A 21,967-nucleotide genomic window follows, 5' to 3' on the forward strand; every position below is an offset into this window, starting at 1 on the left:
AACTAAAAGTCCACGCTGCAAACCTTAGTTAAAACTTTCTCTTATACATCCAGTTTTCCACTAAATACTGAGGGTTTTTTTAATATTAATGTTTGTCAGATATAAGCAATGGGCAAAATCACTAGTGACCTTTTGATTTTATAGGATTATTGAAAGAAAATGAAAGAAAAAAGATGTAAAAACTTGAATAGAAAAATGAAATAGACATCTTATCCTCAATATGTAATACCTGTAATGAAAGGCAAGTTTCTCAGAAGTTGAGACACCTCTGAATTTACTGAAATAGCAATGCTTAAAATGTGGTTGTCTCATTTTTTTAACCTTTTTTGGATTTTTCAGTTTCTAATGCTTTATCCATTTATTATGTAACATGAGGAGGATCTTTTTGTTTTCTTCCTCTCTGAGCAGCAGTGGAGCTCAAATGTATAAAGTCAGAATTATTAAAATATTAGTATATACTAAAAATCAGATTTGGTAATGGGCAAAAATGCAGGGAACTTTTAAAGCATTTTAAAAGATCTAATTTTATTAATCCAATGTTGAAAACACACTGGTTGCTCTATTTTATCTCTACTCAAATCTATTAAGTTGTTTAGAAGTATGAGGACTTCAGGTCTTTCAAAAACTCTCTTCTCTCACTGGCTGACCTGAAAATTGTCTTTGCAATTACTGTTCTTTGGGTTCTTTAAACATTTCAGCTGTTTGTTTGGATCTCTAACAAACTTCCACAATTAAAACTAGTAATGAATGTTCTTTAAGCTATGCAACATATTTAGCCTCAATTTTGTTTAGAACAGGGACCAAGTATTAGAGACATCATTATTTTTTACATATGGGGGTTTTTTGCAGTTAAAATCAATAATGATTATTGCAGGTCCAGGCAATTTTATACTGTTCTAGCGTTTTCCTCTTTTTATGCCTCTGTACTCCCTCTTAAATATAGTGAAAATGACACTTCCAGGGATTCCTATTCTTTATCTGTGTTTTTTTTTTCACTGCAGCCAAACTGCCACCCTCTCTGCATTCTTCTAAAGGTTATTCTCCCTACTGAAAGTGTTTTCTAATGCTCAGAAAATTGTTTACGAAAACATAATGATTATTTGGGGAGCATTAGAGCTGTTGGGGAGCAATATGTTCTGCCTGAATTAAGCATCAGGTGTTCTGTGCCAGCAGTTGGCGTGTGCTGTTGGAATTAGGATGATTAACTAATCTTTGATGCTTCTGTTTTTCAAGTGGGTAAGTGCTCAGATTGCAAATATTTTTGCTTGAACCTGACTACTTTCTTTGAATGCTCACTTGCGCCTTTGAATTTACTTTCCTTAACCATTTGTGCTTATAAAACTTGTAGACACTTTCACCCAACTGATTGCTGAGGGACACGACTGCAGTCCAGGAACATTAATTTTTTAAAGAAACAATACCCAGGTATTGGAGTGTTGAGAACTCTCAGGTGAATTCAGTGCTCTTGAATACTTGCATCTGAAGTGAACATTTGGAAAGGGTGGTTAAATTTAATTTATAGAGTTGAGAGAACACTGTTGGGTTTAGTATTTGTTTTTCTTTGCATCTACATAATTTTCTGGCTACTCTTAATGTCTCCTTTCCTCCTCTTCTAAAGAAATTTACTTTTATATCTCAGGCACTTTTTTGTTTTATATGTATATATACAAATGAATTTTAGTAAGAACTGACAGCTTTTAATGATTTAATGAATGCACACTGTTTAAAGGCAACTGAGTTGTAGTCATGGTATAAAGTATTTAGGTGATCTTACACTTATAACTTCTTTGTGGAGTTTAGTAGCTCATCAATTCATTCACAAATTAGAAGTTTTACTCACTTATGAGATTTTTTTCCCTGCTAAATGTATTTTTAATCACAGTATGATCATAGTTTATTCTGAATATGTTATTCTGTAGTTTTCTATTTCAAAGAAAGCATAGCATTTTCAGAGTAGCATATTGAAATGAATGTAAAATATCTTGGAAAAACATGTTTACCTGAAGATCACAGCTGAAAAAGGAGCACAATGACACAAAAATGCAGGAGTGAGAAATATTGCTTCTTTTGGGGGCTGTGGCACTGGGAAGTTCCTCACTGCTAAGATTATATCATGAGATGGTGTTTGGATATTGGTTTGATGCACTGCGATAACCTGAACAGTTCATGTCTGAAGGACTTGTATACATCTGTTAATTAGTTTACAATATCTGCCTTATGGCATCAAATCAGTTGGGCCGAACGTCTCATGCAGGAAGCTGGTAAATAAACATACAGGTGTTCCTCCCAGCATGCAGATTTATAAGGAAGTATTTTTATTATTGAAAATCTATTTCTAGTGTCTTTGTCTGTGACATAAGATAGAATGAGTCATATTTCAGAGCCTGCAGGGCTGAGGGTTTTTCCCACTGGTGTTCACAAGTGTGTTCCTGGAACGGGAGCTTTGGCCGACCTGAGTGTGCACAAGGTGCTGAGCCAAAGGGAAAATATCACTGAATGTGGACATGTTGGAAGTGAGGAGGCAGCAGCCCTTGAGTTGCGCAGACAGAACGGGAGAAAGAGGGAGGAGCTGGCCCAAGGCATAGAATAATATCAGCTATTTCATTTGGGGCTGGCTTGATTGACTGTGCCTTGCTGAATAACTTAGGCCAACATGAGAGCATAATCCAGCATTTAATAGATGATGAAGATCATGTCCATCTGTGCCTGTGTGTTTTCACAAAAATGAAACAGGATATCTTATTTTCTCATGTAAGTGATCTGTGATAGCATTTTCCTATCTTTTCCCGCTACAACTAAAAAATCAGGGGAGAAATTTTTAGAGATCTGGAGCTAATAAACCTCTGGTTAATGCAAGCTAGAAGAGTATAATAGCGAAGCTAACGTTGTATGACTGCTTGGTGCTTACACACTTCACTACCACCTGTTGATGGCCAACGCTGAAGGCAGGCCTGAGACCACAACACAGTGATACCGCCCCCCCCCGCAGGGTCATTTTACCTGCTCATTACCAGACCTGTCCCAGACTAAAATGAGATGTTAGGGATGTTGTTTTCTCCAGCTTAGTACTAGAAGGAATCTACCAGGTCATAACATTTAGCCTGGTGCTGTTCTATGCCTAGAGGGCTGGGAAAGGTGAAATTTTACTGCAGTTGAAAAAGAGAACAAGAAGCTGGGTCCTTTTGGGGATTTCCCACAGCAGAACAGAAAACTAAAGATGAAACGAAAAGATGATGACTTCCAGGGCTGGGTGTGCCAAGAAATGAAGCAAGAGGGAGAAAAAGCCAAAACCACCACCACCAAAACCTAGAATACCTTCCATATTTCAGTAAAGGATGTGGAAAGATTTCTACCTTTCCAGGGGTCATTCCCTTTGGAGCATGCTGAATCAAGGCACTGTGTATTGCATCACCTCTTCTTTTCTTTTTTTCTCCTTGGCCAGTGCCCCTTTTGTTTTGGAACCATTTGGGAGGCCTGTCAGTCTCTGCTTTTATGATTTCATATACTTAAAGAGGTCTCACTATACCAAACAGCCCACAGTACTACAGCACTAGAAGTTTTGCTTTGTACCTGCCAAGTGTTGAGGTACCACATTGTGGGCAGGGTGACAGACTGCTCTGAGAGCATGCCAGATCAGGAAAGAAAGAGGCAGCTGCCTGGATATAACAAATGAAGGTCAGGAGGATATGAGGTGACAGAAAGGTACCCAAGCATGGTTGGTCGTTTAGTGTCCCATGGGGACTTCTCTGTTAAGGCTGGATAATAAGAGAAAACAGCTTGGGTTTTCTCAGACAAGGTGGGATCTGTGGTTCACCAAATGTTACTCAAAAAAATGGTGAATCATAGATGATGTGTGTATTTTGACATTTTCCTCACCTATAAATACTGTTCTTACCTCATAGGACACAAACTTTGTTGTATTCTAACACTGGAGGGTCTTTCTGGCTTTATGATCTTACAGACTTGATAACCTCTCCCTCAAGACCCTGTAAGATGATATTAGCCAATAGTGCTAACATTAAAGGTGCTTTATTGAATATGATCAAGGAACCTGTAATGTCAATACAAGGGGTGTTTGTTTTGCAGCTTGTTGGCAGCCAGCCAGTTGCCATGCAGTTATGGAGCTCCTTAATGTTGAAGTAGCTTTAAAAGTGTGGTGAAAAAGACTGATGGAAGACCTAGAGGTCTAGACTGTGCAGGAAAGGGATTGCTTGTGTATTACAAAGGCAATATTTTTTTGGTTTATGTTGTAAAGAGGAGGAAAGTAAAGAAAAAAAGGAAGGAAAGAAAAAACAACTGTATTTTGTCAGCTGTATATGCCAACCTGGCGACCACTGAGAATTAGTGAAATGTTACCAGTGACCTCTTTTCTCATGAAAGAGTAATAAATTAAGTGAGGCAGAAAATTTAACATTAAATATACAGTAGAACAGCAGAAAGTCTTGTGACCCTCCTTATTAGGAATTTCATGCCTCTGGATTTGAGTCCTTCTTTTGGTGGCAGGCAGAAACATGAGATGCTTCAGTCCTGACTTCACACAGTGAGGGCTGAAAGTAGCAGCTGCCCACGTGAATGACCAGAGGTTGAATTCTTCAGCTGTAAATTATGCATTCAAAGGAAGCTTAACAGCAAGTTATTTTGCAATTTGTCACATTTATGTCCAAGCAGAGACTAGGCTTGTGAGAAGTAGTAGCACCTGTGTACCTTGGGCAGTCACACACCTTGTTTGTGGATGTTTCTTCTGGTACCATTCAGACAAATCACCTTAAAACTGCAGTGATATTGTCAGTGATATCTTCTTATGGTGTTGAGGGTGTGGAGCTGTCTGGAGGCTGTTTTGATGAGACAGCTGAAAAACAAACAGTAAAGTTTTCTCTCTGCAGTGAGATTTTAGAGACGTGCTGCAGGAGTTTATGTATCATTCAGCTGTATAAAGACCAGATAGAGATGGAGGCATAGAATATCTGCAATAGGGATAGATAATTTTTACTCAGTTTTCTGTGTGAATGGATGCCATTCAAGTTATTGTGTTGTCTCCTTGGATTATGTATGTTAATATATTTACATTCAAAAAATGTGTATATCAGTCTCTTCTAGTGCTCCATCACCTATACAAAATAAAGCATGTGAAGGGTAAAATTCAGCCTTGCCTTCAGCCTACTTTCTCAGTCCAAAACAAAAAAAATCTCCCAGTTAAAATTTTAAGCTACCCTGAAGTGAATGAAGTAAGAGTTCATTGGTTTGGCATATTATCAGCTCATGCTATTGTTACCCATGAAAGCAGGGATAAATTGTGAATAACACACAGTGCATGGGAGCAGAGAGTGAGGCCTGAAAGAAGTGTCAGTGAAAGCTCCTCATCTTATTGCAGTTGCTGGCACAGAAATGAGAAAACTTTGGTTTACACTATTCTAATCTTAATGCTTTAATATTAATTATTGTTTACAAAATCTGAACTCTATCTTAATATTGCAAAATGAGTTTACATGAAGTCTGAAAGTGCAGGATGAAAGCTGGATTCTCTGCTCTGACACAGTGCTTTGTGGCATGTCACTGGCAAGCTGGAGAGAGGAAAGGGGAGGTTTGTTTCTGTGCACATTTTCTTGTGGAGGGAGAGAAAGAACTTGTGATAGCTGACAAGCTGGTGTTTAGTGTTCACACTGACAAGTAGATGCATATCCATGTATGAGAAATTTCCAAACAAGCTCTTAGTGATGTATAAAACTAAACAGCCAAATGTTTATGGTCTGATAAGGGCATGTATTTGCTTAGGGTTTTGAATGAGCATGTTGAAATCAAAAAGATGAGCTATTTCTGATTTTACACATTTTTACAGTGGTTTACACATTCATTGTTTTAAAAATGAAACTAAAATGTATAAAATGGCTTTTTCTTTACAAGGCTATTTGCATGCACAGTTTAATTAAAATGTGCTAATTTAAAGATTTTTGCAAGAAAAATTGTCTTTATGGTCTTTGCAGGCTTTTAAAACTGGCAAATGTACTCATTAACTGAAAAAGATTATGAAATAAAATTTCTAATTAAAACAAAATGTTTAAATAAGTTCTTAGTGTCTAAATTAAAACTTTAATTTGAATTTAGATTATATCCATAGCTTTAGTTGATATAAAAGTATAAAATTGACAAACATTAAATAAGTAACTGCTTTTTTGAGAGTAGTAAATGCAGAAAATCAGACTTATTTTTGCAATAGAAAAATTCTGTATTGGTTCTACATTTGAATGTTTATCTCATTTGAATTTCTTGCATGAGAAAATGGATGAGATGTTTTATGAATTAGAAAAGTGAAAAGAAAACATAAACCATAGGATGAACTTGTCTGATGTTTAAACACAAACATTAAATAGCTGAACAGTCTTGACATCGTACTAAAAAACTTATAATTATGCATTGAAAGTAGAAGTGAAGCTTTTTTCACTAAATGCTATAAAAACATTGCTAACAATCATCTTCTGATTTTTACAGGATAAAAAATCTAATGAAAGAATAAAAACCTGAGATTTCAGAATTTTCCTTTTATATAGTCTCCTAAATAAATAAAGGAAGTAAAAATAGCTAGTCACCTACTTATGTTATTGTCCTTGTTGCCCCCTTTTTTTGAGAGGTTCTGGATATTGGGTTTTTTCCCCTAAAGCAAGTTCTTCAGTCTTTTCTCTCTTACTAACCTTCCAAATCAGCATCCAGTGTGCCTTTCTGAACTGCTGTAGCAGTCAAGTAAGCCCAAGTGGTTCTCATTCTTAGACCATAAAAAGTTTTCTAATAATGAAATTAATTGTGAATTCTCACTTAGATTTTAACTGTTCACCTAATTTTTGGTATTGTCCTCTTTCTTCACAAATTCCGTTCTTTATTTTTCCTGTATTCCTGCAATGTGGAACCTCTTACAAAAATGAAATTAATATATTTGAATCTGTGCTCCAACCAGATGAACTGAATTTGCGGCATCTCATTCTAAAGATACATTGCTTTAAAAGTTTTGTTGCATTTTACATAAACCCCCCCACGTGAATTAGCACATTTAGTAATATTAGCTACATAACAACAGTGTTTTCAATCTTTATTATTCATGCATTTGTAATGTTTTCTTGTTGGAGGGAGAGGAGATACTGACTGTTGTGTTTATGCAGTGGCACAACCATTCCATAATCAAGTGATGTTAATAAACATGAACTGATTAGAGTGCCCTTTTTCCCCTCTGAGTCTGTCAGAGCCACAGAGACCAGCCTTGATAGTGCTCCTGGCTGCCACACAAACTGTAGTTGAGGTTCTGGGCTGGGCATGGTTTTTAGTGCCAGAGCTCTGGGCTGTTTGGATGTAGATTCTTGGATCAGCTGATTCTCTCTAAACCCTGATCATTCATTTTGCTGTCTTGCTCATGAATGCCTCTGAGGTAACCTTTCTGGATGAAAAGAATTTCTTTTTAATCTAAATTTAATCCACTCCTCTCTATGATTAATTTGACTGAACTGAATCCTGTGGTTGTGAACAGCCTTCTATTTTTAGCTGGAAAAAAAAGTTTTGAAATAGATATTTGAAATAGATATTTTACTGTTTCTTTTCCCTTTGATTGTAGACAGTATGCCTATTAGTCAGTAAATACTTCTTTTCAACTTTTGTCCTTACAGGCTCTCTGTTTGACATCCTCCTAGTAATGTTAACAACCTGTGATTTTGAGGTCTGAGGATATCAGCAATGATATTATATTATATTCTTTTTCAGAATTAGCTATTGATTGACTGATGTTATAAAGGCGTTTCTGTGACCTTTAGCCATCACTCTCGATCTGCATGATTTGATTTAAATAAAAGCACTTCTCTTTTTTAAGGGGCGGGGGGAGCAATCTTTGGCCTTCTATATGGAAACTGGTTTGTATTTTCGTTAGAGACAGGTCTAAAAACAGGTGACAGTTTAAAATTTTTGAATCCTATAATTGTCTTTTACCCCAAATTAAGTTTGGGCATGTTCCATGAAATAGTGGTCTATATGACCAGTTACCAGACTGTGTCATGTACAGGTTCTTCTGCTGCGGTTGTCCTCGTTCTTTTCTTTATAACTAATAGGTAAACTAGATGAGAGTGTACAATATTTGTAATAATTTAGAGCATATGCCATTTTAACACACACCGATTTTCTGGCCTGCTAAGATACTCTTAGTTACTATCTAAGGAAGCACCAGTTCATTAAATATTTCACTGCAATTTTGAAGAATTGTGTAAGTGAATAATTACCCTAATAAGGTTAAAATATATTGTTGTTAATGTGGTGTCAGTTTAAGTTGTCAATTGAGTGGATTGCCAGAGTCCTCTGGGAAATGAAACAAACATTAAATTTCCCAGAAAAGTCATTAGATAGTGGCTCTTGGAAAAACCAGAGCTTTCATGTGTTTTGCAGTTTTTAAGAAATACTTACTTACTTTTCTTGTAATTCAACAGAACATGGGATGATTCAGTACAATGGACTGTATATAACTGTACTACCTATTCATCTTGTAACAGTTATATTGCATAGAAAAAGATCACTTTTTTTTTCCTTGCTGTGAAGTTTTCAGTAAAGACCAGTTTAATCTTAGCATGGGAAAGAGTATATACTGACCTTTTTGGTCACATCTGCTGCCACCACGCATTCAGGACGGTTTTGGGTTTTTTCTCTATACAAGAATTGTACGCCTAATTTTAAGTTCTTTGAGATATTATCTCGTTCAACAGCCTGGTGGGCAGATATTTGTAAACCTTCTCCTGAATGAGTCTTTTTTTTTTTTCTTTTTTTTTTTTAGTTTTTCTTTTTCTTTTTTTTCCGGAAAGGTGGAAGTGGTAAGAAACCGTTAAACCAGTGGTTAAGAAGGTAGGTGTCTGTGGGTATTGATGGGAAATAGTCGTTAGAGGAAAGCTGCATCACCACACAGGAAGAAGCATAAAAGTCTTGAAAGCATTTTCTCCAGCTGTTGCGGAAGAACAATTCAGACAGTAGAACTTGAAAGCCACAGATCTTATACCTCATTGCTAACTGAGAGGGTCCTTCCAGAAAAAGGACTGATTAGCTGCAGTCTTTTAACAGCTCTCTCTCTCAAAGGCTCAGCAGTTTCACAGAAAAGATAGGTTTAACAGTAGGGAAACAATAAATTGCAAATACATAATTAAATTTATACAGGATGGTCTTCAAGCTTTGCAGTGAAAAACACAAACTGTGAAAGAAAGTAGTGGATCTTTGATTTTTGAAACAGAATATGGCTCCATAATCTATTGTAAGCCTGTTTGCCACTGAAATATTCTGCAAAAATTACAGCCAGTTAAACTGCTGCAAAATTTACATTTAAAACCATTTATGAGTGTAAGTAACTCCCCTTCCCCCAGACACTCAATTTCTTTGTTCTTTCAGCTATTGCATTTTGCATTAAGGCCTGGGCACATTTCCCTGTGACTTGCAGTCATTCAGTTATCTGCAGGAGCTGTGAGCTGACAGCTAGGTGTTCCTCTTTCTTCTCCTGCTTCCCCTAGTCTGTCTCAAAATAGACAGACTATTTTTCCCATATAAATGTCCAGTGCTCTGCCATCAAGTAACTTCAGCACTTATTTCCCATGACATGTTGTTGGTAGCTACTCTGTTTCTAAAAGATTGTCCACTAGCACCCTTGGAATAAATATTTGCAACCTTTCTTTGAAGTATGTATTTGGAGACAAAGCAGACCAGCATGTGCTTTAAGCCAATATTTTTCTTTCAAGTGAGATTCAAGGGAAGCAATATTACAGTTTATAAGAGTAGTACATGATTCACTTAACTGATGGTGCATTTTACAGTCCCACTCCTTTTACTGACCTGTTACATCATCACAGGCAAGGTATTTCATCTCTGCTTTCGTCCTTCTCAAGGCAAGGCTGGTCACTATTTTTTCAGTTTGTATGTTTTGAAGAAACATTTAGTAAATTCTGTCTCATGTGGTGAGTGTGTGTTCATGTGTGGTGTCAACTAAAGAGAAGGACCCCAGGTTAAGAGAGGACACAGTATAGTCTACGGTTCTCTATGATATTTAACCTCAGTAAGAACAACCTTAGGAAAAGCAGTTTTTCCACAATGTAGGCAACCCCAGAACTGTAAAAATACATAGATGATGATGCATTTGGTATGCATTAGCTTGACTTTAATGTCCTGACCCAGAAACACTCTCATACTGACAATCTGGTTTTTATGTGAAAGAAAAAAGTAATGGGGCTAGTATATACCTACCATAGGACAGATGTTGCTATTTGATACCAAGAACCAAATCGACTGTGCTGTCTTTACTGGAAATCCTATTTAATGTTTTGCTTGTGTTAATATTTCCATGTGCTGATCCTCCCGGGCAACACCTCAAAGTACTTGTATTTCATCACTAAAAAATTTTAGTCTTGTTGAAAATCATTGGGATTTGAATTTTTGAGGTTGGTTGTTATGATTTGTTTCAAGTTTCACCAATTACTACATCAGAGCAATACATAAAACAAGGGATCTAACTTCTTTGGGCAGATATCCAAAAGGTATGTGGTCTGAAACATGGGAAACAAGGCATGACTCTTTTCTGTGCCACAGATACCAGTGTCATTTTAGCAAGCTGTTTAATATTTCTGTTCCTCACATCTCCACTAAGGAAAGGAAAATTGTGGTATTTCTCTGCTTGGAAATAGCACCTTACAGAGGCTACTGTATTTCTGGTTGTTTGTAAAATATCTTTGGTTGCCTTGTTTCCAGACACTCTGTTCTCACATATCAAACCAGTATTATAATTTTAGAGAAGAGTCCTGCCAAAGTCTGCACCTAGGTGGGCACATGAGGTGCTACTGCTGTTCGCAAAGGGTCACTTGAGAAGTATTTTAAAGGAAATGAGATTCTGTGTCATTGATGTTTTATCTCTTCTAATTCAAACACTAAAAGAAAAGAAGTACTAAGATTTTTGTCACTTCTGTAGTGGGGATGGGAGTAAAGATGCTGCCCTTCTGTGTCTATGTACTTCATACATGAGTACTATGATACACTAGAGATGTATATTCTTATAAGAACAGATGGTATCTGTCCATAGTTCAGGCAGCCTGTGAAAGCCAAAAAACTTCTGAAACTCTTCCAAGAATAATGACTTGTTCCCCAAGACAAACTTATTCAGGATGCAGTTACCAGACAAAATTCAACATTCTCTATTAAGAGAAGCTGTTTGAGCAAAGGCAGTTATTACATGCTATGACATTTTGAAAATGGAATTGATGGATTCTTCTCACATCTGGAGCAGACACTAATGGAAACTCTTGTGAATGTGCTGAGACCATTTGAACAAGCTGCTAAACGGCACAGAAAAACCAAGTCATACCATCCCTTTTTATTCTGTGATCATGGGTGCATGACTGCTCTGCTCCCCACCACTCTTGAAGTCATCCAACGAGGAATCACATTTGTTGCCGAAACATTTAGGGGAGAGAAAAAGATGGTGCAAGATATTTGAACAATTTTTCAGGTTTAGAAAAAAGTCTCCATTTTTATGGGAGTTTGCTTCTAAATCCCTTTCTTTGAGAAAGCTAATGGAAATTTAGTGTCAGGGGTAAGAAGATTAAGTGGCCACATATATCTGAAGAGTTGTGGAACACTCATATTCCTTTGGCTACCATTATTTCTATAAATTCTCTTTGAAACATTGCTTGAGGGTAGGCAGAAAAAACTGTATTTCTTGAAGCAAGCAAAGGAAAGAGTCACATCCTTTTGCTGTTCTTTGCCTCTGCTAACTCGTTGAGCTCAACTTAAAACAGAATTCAGATACTTGTCTGTTGGGATTTCAAATAACCATCTGGCTAACTAATGTGATAATTAAGTGTCTTGAATTCCATCCCACTAATTTGTCATTTAAAACAACAATAACAACACTTTAGTAGTTGAAGCTTTTTTATTTTTATTTTTTGTTAATTCTATGCAGGTCATGTTTAAATTTCAAAACCCAAGTAGCTAGGCCGTCAGACAGACTCTTCTTTTTGAATCTTAAAGTCACTCAGATACTATAAAGAACTGGATAATTAGTCTTTAAACAGAAACCAAAACGAAACCAAACAAATAAAACCCAAAATCAAAAAACAAACCCCCAAAACCAAACCAAAACAAAACCCCCTCAAAATTCTCAAAGAGCCTACTTTGGAAAGGAAATTTATTTCTGAACATGAATTTATTATTCCTTAATTTCACTGAATGGACAGGATAGTTTTCTTGTATTGTTTGCAAACTCTTCATAAGCTCTGTGCAGGTGAATTTGTTTTGTGGTTGTTCCTTGTTCACACTCTGATCTATTTGAAAATATATAGCTAAAATTCTGAATAGTTCCAGTACAAATGGTGAAATTTTAAAGCTTTTAATGTATTTTAATGCTATATAAATATTGTGGAGTGATAGTGTTATAGAGCACTGACCAAAAGTTGGGCCGCTAGAAGATAAGACCAACACAGGGCTGAGGCAAATTTCACAGACCCCTCTGAACACAGTACATACACACTGTTCCTCACAACACCCTCCAATGGAGCAGTTGGTGAGTTGCTGAGCGACTGAAAAGTGCTGGCTTACACCAATAATTCTAATAAACTTGGTGAGGAAACTTGTGATAGAGTGCTACTAGAAAAATAATCTCTTCACATCTTCTACTGATTTTTTCATTGGTACAAAAAGAGTTTGATTTTTGTGGAAATCATGCCACCAACACATGACCTTAGTAAAGCATTCAGTAGTGTGTGTGTTTCTGTATGTCTAAGACCTATGGACTGTCTCCTTTTAGCTGACATATTTTAGGGAATGAAGTGAAATAGGTATTTGATAAAAGAATCAGAATTACACAGGTGCTGGCTTGAAATTGTTTCCTGTTAGTCACTGGAATATTCCTGCTTGCGCTGGGAAGCTGGACTACATGACCTCCTGTAGTCCCTTCCAACCTTTCCCATTCTATGATTCTGTGATTTCTGATCATTACACTTGTGAGGAGGTGTACATAATAACTGAACACAGCTAAGGATTAAAAAAAGTCTGTAAAAATGTTATCAGCATCTATATTTAAACCAATCATATAGCAAACTGCTGTTTTGACCAGAGAGTTGGACCAGATGATCTTCAGAGCTCGTTTCCAAATTAAGCTGTTCTGTGTCAGATGTATTTTAATTAACATTACCCTGTCCACTAGTCTTAATTACCTGAAAACAGAACTCATTGTGGAGATGCTCTTGACTTCGGTGAGTTATCCTGGAATTAAGGAGAGGGGGAAGAGAGGATCCCAGAAGACTCAGGTATTTGGGTTAATTACCCGACATGTGGTAACACAAGTTGAGGTCTGACCTTTGATTCAGAAAATAAGTGGACCACTTCTCTTAATCTTTCTTTATTTTAATTGGTTGTGAAAGGTCTGTTTGATTTTGATGTGTAACAAAAACAAATTATGGAACATCAAAAAAAATGCTGCAAATCTGGCAATTCCTGGTTTCTTGCCAGCTGTACTCAACTGGACCTAGTTAAAGGAAAACAGACCTTATGTAGTCCTATTGTTTCCTTTTCTCTCTTTACTATAATAGAGAATTGCTTAATGATTTTTTTTCAAATTATTTAATTCTAATTAGGAATGTCTATTAGTTACTTCAGCATACATTCTCAAGAGATACTTATGTATGTATGGTTTCACAACTATTTTAGGTAGATTAGTTCTTATGTTTCACTCAAAACTGAGCTGAGGGGAAGGTGGTCCAAAGAGCTTATAAGGACTAATATAGTGATCTTGCCAGTTTAAAATCTGAACCGAAAATGCAAAAAGCTCTATCATGAGAATTTCAATAATAAGGGTAAAGTTTTTTATTTTCTGAGGGTAGATAGACGTAAGGTAAGAAAAGGTATGAAAACCTCATGTGTTTCATTCTTCAGCTGTACTAAAATAGAAGGGGCAGATAGATAGGGCAAAGGAAATTCAAAACAAAATTTTTTCTAGGGAAAAGTCAAATATTTAAACCTTCCATATCCCAATTGAATGCCCAAACCAAAGGTGCCTATAGAAACCACTTCTTCTGTAGCCCAATAAATTTTTGAGGTCAAGAGACTAAGTAGCTCACTGCATGACTCTCAACAAATGAGAACTATGATCTCACTTGGTATTGGATAAAATGAGGGAGCAGCAGGCTGCCAGAAAAATAACTGCACTTCTTACTGGTGCAGTGAATGTAGCTTTGAATAAATGTTGAGACAGTGTCTCTCAGAAGTAAGATGGAACCAAATTAGGACCCATTATTAGGAAAAACACCATGTTACAATTTACAGTCTAGTCCTAAACTGAATAGTTATCATATGGTGCTAATACTCATTTTACTCTTCTGTGAAACAGGTCTGGGATTCAACATCTTGAGATTGGCTTAATCTGGAACATATGTGTTTTCTTTTATTTCACATATGTGTTCTGCATTTCCCTTTTTCCAAGAGCTAGGATCAGCGTGATAGTATGCTGTGATGAGAGAAATACAGAGATCATTGTTGTGATATAGCTATAGAAACAATATGGGACCTACAATAAAATATGTATGTTCTCTTTTATGGATTTGTTTTGTGGTGCAGGCTAGTGTTTGTTAAGATTAGAAAGCGACAGTTTCCCCTATTGGTCATGGTAAGTGTGTGTATGTGTGTTCCATCTCCCCAAAAAGCTTTAGTAACTTAACCTTTGCTGCAAATTTTAGTAAACATTCAGTTGAAGCAGCCTGAAATGATAAACCCTTGGCATGTGTCTATCTTCTGCCATGGGAATACTGTGAAGGAGGATTCTATCACAAAGCTTGGGATCACTTAGATTTTTCTGGGTCTTTGTGGCTGGATCTATATAAATCTAGCATTTTAAGACAAAGGACTGAAAGATTTCTTCAAATAAAGGGATTATTTATAGCATTAGTTTATCAAAGTGGAATAAAAAAAATGTATATAACTTGAAAAGCATTTCATGTAAAGATGTCATTTCCTTTCAGTACTAAAATATAAGTATATCCCATATTATTTTCTTTTGTTATGTAGAACTACGTTACAGTATAGTACAAAATAAATTACATTCCCTGTCATACCAATGTAGTATATGCAATTCTAGCAGAATTGTTTGTCCAATATGATTTTCTTTCTAGTCAGAAAACCCCTAACTGCCACGATGAAACTGTCTTTTCTGGCAAAAGAAGCTCCCTTGATCAGTGCTACTTACCCACAAGGGATTTTCTTTTGTCTTGTTTGGTCATAAGGTTGTCTTACAGTGTGAAACTAGTTCAGTATGGTAAATGAGGTCTCAGCTGAAAACTGATTATGTAGCACAGTGCCTCTTCCCAGTGAGTTGTTTCCTTTTGCTAGAACCTGTGCTTTTAAATAAGTGAATATGGAAAGTACCTTTGAATTATAAATAGCCTGTAAAGGAAAATCCAGAAAAAAGACTTGCTGTCTTTCCTAAAACACATCAAACCTCTGTTATGTGTTTGAACCATCGTGTTTGCATGGAAACTCCTCTTTACGCTAGTGAGAATTCAAGGGAATTTATTGGACATATTTGAGCATGCTCACTGATGCTAGGGAGTAAAGACAGGTTATCTAAAACAAACCTTCTATTTGATCTAATCTAGTTTTCTTCAGCCTTCACAAGACTACAATCGTAAAATTCTCTTTTATTGTAACAGGCACATAACAAGTCTGGGAAGGGCATTAAATTCTGCTGTATAATTAATATTGGACATACAGTCTCTGTGCTGCTACTCCAAATGGAACAGTAAAGAGTTGCAAAAATAACTAAGCCCCTAATATCATCCTGCATAAATTGAATGAAGGAGAATTTTCAACACCTGACTAAAGAAGAAGAATAAAGGGTATAGGAAGACACTAGAGGGTCACCTGCCCTACTACCTGAGAGGGTGAGCCCTGTACTTTGCTGAGTATTGATCAAACACACAGTGAGGCAGAGGGGCAGCTGTGCAGCCTCACCTTCACCAGAATATGAAAAATATAATTGGAGAAAATGTGCAATACTTCCAGCTCTTCTTTCATTCTTTATTCTCCAGATTGAACAGGGTCTTGAGTTAGGATTTTGATTCTAGCTTGTATAGATCAAACTACACAGGTCTAGCCAAGATTTGCCTCAAGAGCTTTATTTTGTGAAACTTTTCAGCCTCTAAAATGGAAATCCTTATGCAGCCTGCACTGCTGTGCAGCAGACGTGGCTTCTGCTGAAAGAATAGTGCATAAAGTGTACATTGTTTATCAATAGTATATGTATGGTATTTAATTTGGTTGGTCTAAGAGCACATACCTAGGTTATATTTGCCAAATAAAAGTTGACTGGTGATTTGTTCTTGGACTGTTATGTCTTAACCAGCAGAATGGGTTCTTTACAGCAGAGTTTCAAAATCTACAGTCAGAAACTTTACAGAAACCTGCTTAATATACAAAATTTCACAATTAATCTTTTGTAATGATGCTACACAAATTGAATTTCTTTGGCCACTGTGTTGCATGAAGTATGAACATATAGTTTTATTATTCACTGAACAAATGTTTGCATTTTAGTTAGCAAACAGGTTTCCAATGCAGAAATGCATGTTCTAAAGATGGACCAGGATTAATGGATATGCATAAAAAGGGAGAGGGTAGCAAGGAAGTGTCAAATCAGTATAATTACTTCTGACTGATTATTAAAATGTACACGCTTAATTTTTTTACCATTATATTGTCACGTGACTAAAAAACATTCAGTGATGGATGACTAACATTGTGCTGTTATATATACAAATATGTTTGTCAAACTCTTTGTTCTCTGAAATGAAACAAACAGGAAACTGCATGTCAGGTCGTGTGATGATGTGTTTTGTCTTATCACAAGTAGGAAAGTCTGCATTCCAGTTTGTATTTTTTTCATCTCTTGTGTTCAGGTTCTATGTCCAAACTACTTCTCCATTTTAGAAGTCAGCATAAATCTATCCCATGCAAATATTTCATTTAAATTGTTATGAGAAAAGCAAAAAAAGTTGGTCTTAGTTATTCTAAATTAAGACTATATTTTTGGAAAAGAAAACAGTCCAAGACAGAAACATAAACATGCTTTCATATCCATATGGTTTATCTTGCTGAGAAGCTAGGGAAAGCTTGAGCCTGACATCCATTTACAAGTATTTAAAACCTTTCTAACTTCTAAACTTTTTAAACTTTAAAACCCTTTTAACTTTTTAACTATTCAAAACTTACATTGCAAGGAACTGCCTTGGCAACGAATGAATAATTTATGTGATGGGATTCCACACTCAATTTCTGTGCTTCTGTGTTATATGTGTGATGTTAGGAAATGTAGCTCTTCCTTTCAAAGAGGTTGTTTCACATTTTATAGTAAGACATTTTAACCATTGTTTTTAAGCCATCCATTTAAATAGAATGAGTTTTTTAGGGCTGGAGGTTTTTTAAGCTTGATTTTGCTTGTGCCTTATCTCTGGAAAGAACTGGTGTGAAAGAAAAAAAAATGAAAGTGGGTCTATGGAAGGTATTGCCAAGACAAAACAAAAAAAAACAGAAACAAGGAAAAGAATCAACAAAACATTGAGAACAATTTTTTTTTCTGGTAACTAGGGTGGGTTGACAATTTATAAGTTGGAAACTCGATCAGAAGAGGGACCAACTGGGTTGTCAGACAGACAATTGTGTAACAAGCAGTTAATCCAGGCGGGCCCAGGGGACATCATCTGCTCCTCCTCTCAGAGACTGCACAGCACTTCTAATACCCTGTAACAAGCTTAAACCCGTAATAAAAGATCTGTGTTCACAATTACAGTGTACCACAGAAAGAAGACAGGAGACCTTGGAAGCTTTATTGGTATCACAGGACATGGCAGTAGCAGGGACTTGCTAAGAAATTTCTAGGTGAGCTTCAGAGGCTCGGAGCTCTATGCGAGCCTCCTTCTGTGTGAGGAGGGGAGACCCACAGCCCAGGCACTTCTGCCAGGCAACCCTGTGGGGAAATGCCTTCCTGGCTGCAATCTGGCAATCTGTGAGTGCTTGAGCCAAGCATCACACAAGCTTCAGGGATTTTTTTATCAGCCAAAGTTTTCTGTTCCTGGTTCTAGCTACAGCTACATTTTCTCAGAAAAGTACCCTTGAAGTTAGTTAATATGTCACCTTGGGGAAAGTGGTTGGGGAGAATAGGTGATGGAAAGAAAAGCTGCTAGATCCTGCAGCAATCAGTGAGAGTGCTGAAGCAAGGGGGAATACAAGCTTAATGCAAAGGTCCTTTTGAACCACTTTGTCACCACCCTCAGAGGGTGTAAGAACAAACTGCATGGCTTTAGAGAAATGCTCTCAGTCTGCAGAGAGCCACCTCTCATGTGCTCTCTACCCCTCCCCACCAAGCTGTTAGGTCAGACACGAGGTGCTCTGGATTTTGGTCGCTGTGGCTGTAAGGTATGGGACTAGAAAGAAATGTAGAAAGGGGATTTTCTATGTTTTGCTGAAGATCAAAGCCGGTCCACATCTAACATCAGCAGCTGGCTTCTGTTATCATTGAATGAAACAAAAAACAGAATTCAAGGATACTTGTATCGTTAGGACAGTCTCCTTGTTGAACACTTCCCAAAAAATTCATACAATAAAAAGCTAAAAATAAATGTTAACTGCAAATTTGAGATATTTAAGTATTACGTATTTTCCTTTGTGAATATTCTTTAGAGAAGCCTATTTTGGAATAAATAATGCTTGACCAAATCAGTTTTCAAGGTGGTTGTTAATCATACATAAGTTAATAATATTGGCTTGTTTTAATTGATACTTGGTTGAAAGTAGTGTGTATTAGCCTGGCTTTGGTCTTTGAGAGCTGCTTTGAACTTTAAGGAAACATATGATAAGGTCATATTTTAGGCCTTTATTAACAACGCCTTTGTAGCATTAACACTGAAGTTGAGCACCTTTTTATACCTGACACTTTTTATTCCTTTTTTTCTGTTACACCTTAACATATGGTAATGAGAACATGACAGGGCTGCACAACCCAGCTCTCCACACAGAGCCTGCTCTCCTTGCACTGTTACCTGCACAGGCATGAGCAAAACTAAAAGCATGTTATGTTTTACTCCTTTCTCACCAACACACTGCTAATTTGAACTTAACCTTAAAAAGTTTGATGCATCTTTGATTGTTAAATCAAAACTTGTTTATTAACTAATGTGTGTTTGATACATGTCTGTCTCTAGATGCCTGGTTCTCATTACTTCAGATATTTAACTTGAATGATCAGTCAATTCCCATGAATGATTTAAAGAATTTGATATAAGCTGAAATAAGTTAAATGCCTAATTTTAAGCATAGATAATTGAGTGACCCAGTTCCTTTCTGCTTAAGATGTTCAAAGAGGCTTAATTTCAGTTTCTGATGGATGTGTTGCTGTTTTATCCAACTCTCTTAATCCCAACCTTATATAAACCCCACATTGGTGTATTTTTAAGCAGAGACTGAGCCAGGAGTTTCTGTGCATGTGTGTGTATACTCAGAGAGTGAATGTCATTTGGCAGCCTGAAAACTCTGAATCAGACTTAGTAGTAATGTTCCTTAGGCCTGAAGGGGATACAGCTTCCTGCAGAAGGGTGAAGGGGAAACATTCCTAGTGCACTGTCTGACAGAGGGTGATGGAGTTGCTCAAGTCCATTCAGGTCTGTGTTTCAGTGTGGCAGTTTCCAGGCCTTAATCCTTTCGGGTCTCATATGAATTGCTATATAACTCAGTGGTTTTACCACCATTCAAATAGGATTTTTTTTTATCACTATCTTAAAGAATTAACCTTTCAGTGGTGCTGGAAAAGAACAGTAGTACTGTGATCCTTGTCTTAAATAATGTTATGTCCTCTCTACACCAGCTCAAAAACCATAAAAGCTCAAGATCCCAGAAGGTCAGCTCTGAATCCAGACTTTCCCAGTGTGATAAACTCTCTGTATCTCGGATTTCAGCTCATCCACTCTAGAAATAAAGGCCAAAGGATAAGATTCGAAAGGGATTGGACTTGTACAACTGGAGTTGGGTGATGTATAATAGTCTGTGACTGCTTTCTGGTTCTAAAGATAGTGATTCATGAGCTTTGACAAAAATAACTTTGGAGCACAGTTATAACTAGCGTCAGTCGAGTGTGGCTCAGTGCATTTTATAGGATTTATACGTGATGCCTTATTGGAAGTTATACCATCCAGTATGTGGGTGACCCAAGTAAGTTTTTCTATGAACATCAGGGTCCAGAGTTTTATAGACCCTGTAAATCCAGTGGATTTACATCCCATATCACTAAACTCCTTCTGCCCTTATCTTCTGTTCCCTTTCACTTTTCCTGCTTCTTAGTCCCTGGTCCCATTGCTATGCTGCCAGGTATCCCCACATCTCTTCAACCTGCTGGACTGAAAATAATTCTGCAGAGTTTTTAATATATTTGGTAACTATGGGTGTAATGTAAATTATAGTATAAGTTTACATTGTAAATGATTTAAAAGCATGCAAATACCAAACAAATTTGAAATATACTTAAAATTTTTGTAGGGTTTTCAACTGCCTTTTTGCCACAACCTTTGAGGGGGCTGCAGTGCATCCAGATCTTAAATTATAGTGGCTCTGAGTAAATAAATCAGAGTTGCGAAAGCTGAGAATATTGGCAAACTAAGTAGCACATAGTTCTCTCCAGCAACTACTTGTGATATAAAAGTGCTGATACATTTTTAGCCTCAGTAAACTTTAACAAAGCTTTTCTGAGCTCTAATATAGCCATAAAACTATGGAAGTTTATATCATATCTTAAGTTTGTATACTGCACCTCAGGTTCTAGTTATATTCTGGAAACCCTCAAGCTTTCTTCAGAAAGTTGACTTGGGTTTCCTGTGTGTGAGCACTTTTCCAATCTGCCTTACAGTAGACTTTTTGATCACTGAGGGTTTTTTGTCCAACATGACTGAAAACATGTAGGTTATTTTTTTGCTTTCCTGTCTAAGCCAATTCATTTCATGTTTGAACCAAGATGCCACTTTTTTCCAAAGTCAATAGATGCTAGCAACGTCAGTTAAGACTATAGGAGCAGCAAGAATGAGATCAGTCAAATAATATCAGAAATAAATTTGGTCATAGACTTTTACAACAACAGCAACAAAAAAGGACATCTTTATATGGAAAGATTCTTCACTACCACTACATTAAGAATAAAATTGCTTTATTCTTGTGTTCTCTCTTTTCCCCTTGAGGCTTTGTGATTATAATTTTATTCTGTGACACCTAAATTTAGTTTTGAATCAAGTACAGTAGCTCAATAGAACACCACACGTTAAGATCCACATTGAATTTCACATGACAGGCTTTACATTTGCTGAAGGCTTGGGGGCTGTAGTTTTAACAGTCATCTCACATTTTGGTTGAACGCAGTTTGATGCACGTCTATGAAATTTGTGTTTTGCTCACACAGGGAATGATTCAAGTTTACAGCTGTCTCAAACAGTATGCAGGACCTAATTCATGAATAAGCTGTCAGTTACTATGATCCCAAAATAAAAACAAACTAGAATCACAAGAGGAAATTGGCATGAAACATGAGAGTAGAAAAAAAGAAATTAATCACATTAGTATTGCATTTGGACACCTTGAAAATTAGGATGCCTGCCCCTGCCTCCTCAACTTGTATTATTGCAATTGTATCTTTGTAAAGCACATCTCATCTATTATTTGATCCAATTGTATATGTTCATATCCAGACAGTAGAAAAATATTATAGATATTATTCAGATAAGTAAGAGCCAACATTAGATATGTATGTAATTTATACCTAATTACCTAGTACCTACTGAAAAGTAAGAATTGGTAATGATTTGACACCAGAAAAATATTGTATGGGATTAGACAAAAATAAACTATAGAAAAACTGTAGAAAATACCAGAAGAAGTGTATTTATTTAGTATTAGT

At 36.6% G+C, this 21,967-nt stretch overlaps 1 long non-coding RNA gene across 2 annotated transcripts; it reads left to right on the forward strand.

Annotated features, from left to right (window-relative positions):
- The first annotated feature begins 3,545 nt into the window (after positions 1-3,545).
- Positions 3,546-19,999, forward strand: LOC113961520. Of its 2 annotated transcripts, none has more exons than XR_003532328.1 (4): positions 3,546-3,675; positions 12,491-12,550; positions 17,825-17,913; positions 19,895-19,999. It is a non-coding gene; the product is annotated as an uncharacterized LOC113961520 (long non-coding RNA). The 2 variants fall into 2 exon arrangements; XR_003532329.1 differs by lacking the exons at positions 17,825-17,913; positions 19,895-19,999 and adding exons at positions 14,602-14,650; positions 15,690-16,008.
- The last annotated feature ends 1,968 nt before the right edge of the window (positions 20,000-21,967 follow it).

The sequence above is a fragment of the Neopelma chrysocephalum genome, unplaced genomic scaffold (assembly GCF_003984885.1).
Source record: "Neopelma chrysocephalum unplaced genomic scaffold, ASM398488v2 Primary Assembly neopelma1_97222, whole genome shotgun sequence".
Lineage (NCBI taxonomy): Eukaryota > Metazoa > Chordata > Aves > Passeriformes > Pipridae > Neopelma > Neopelma chrysocephalum.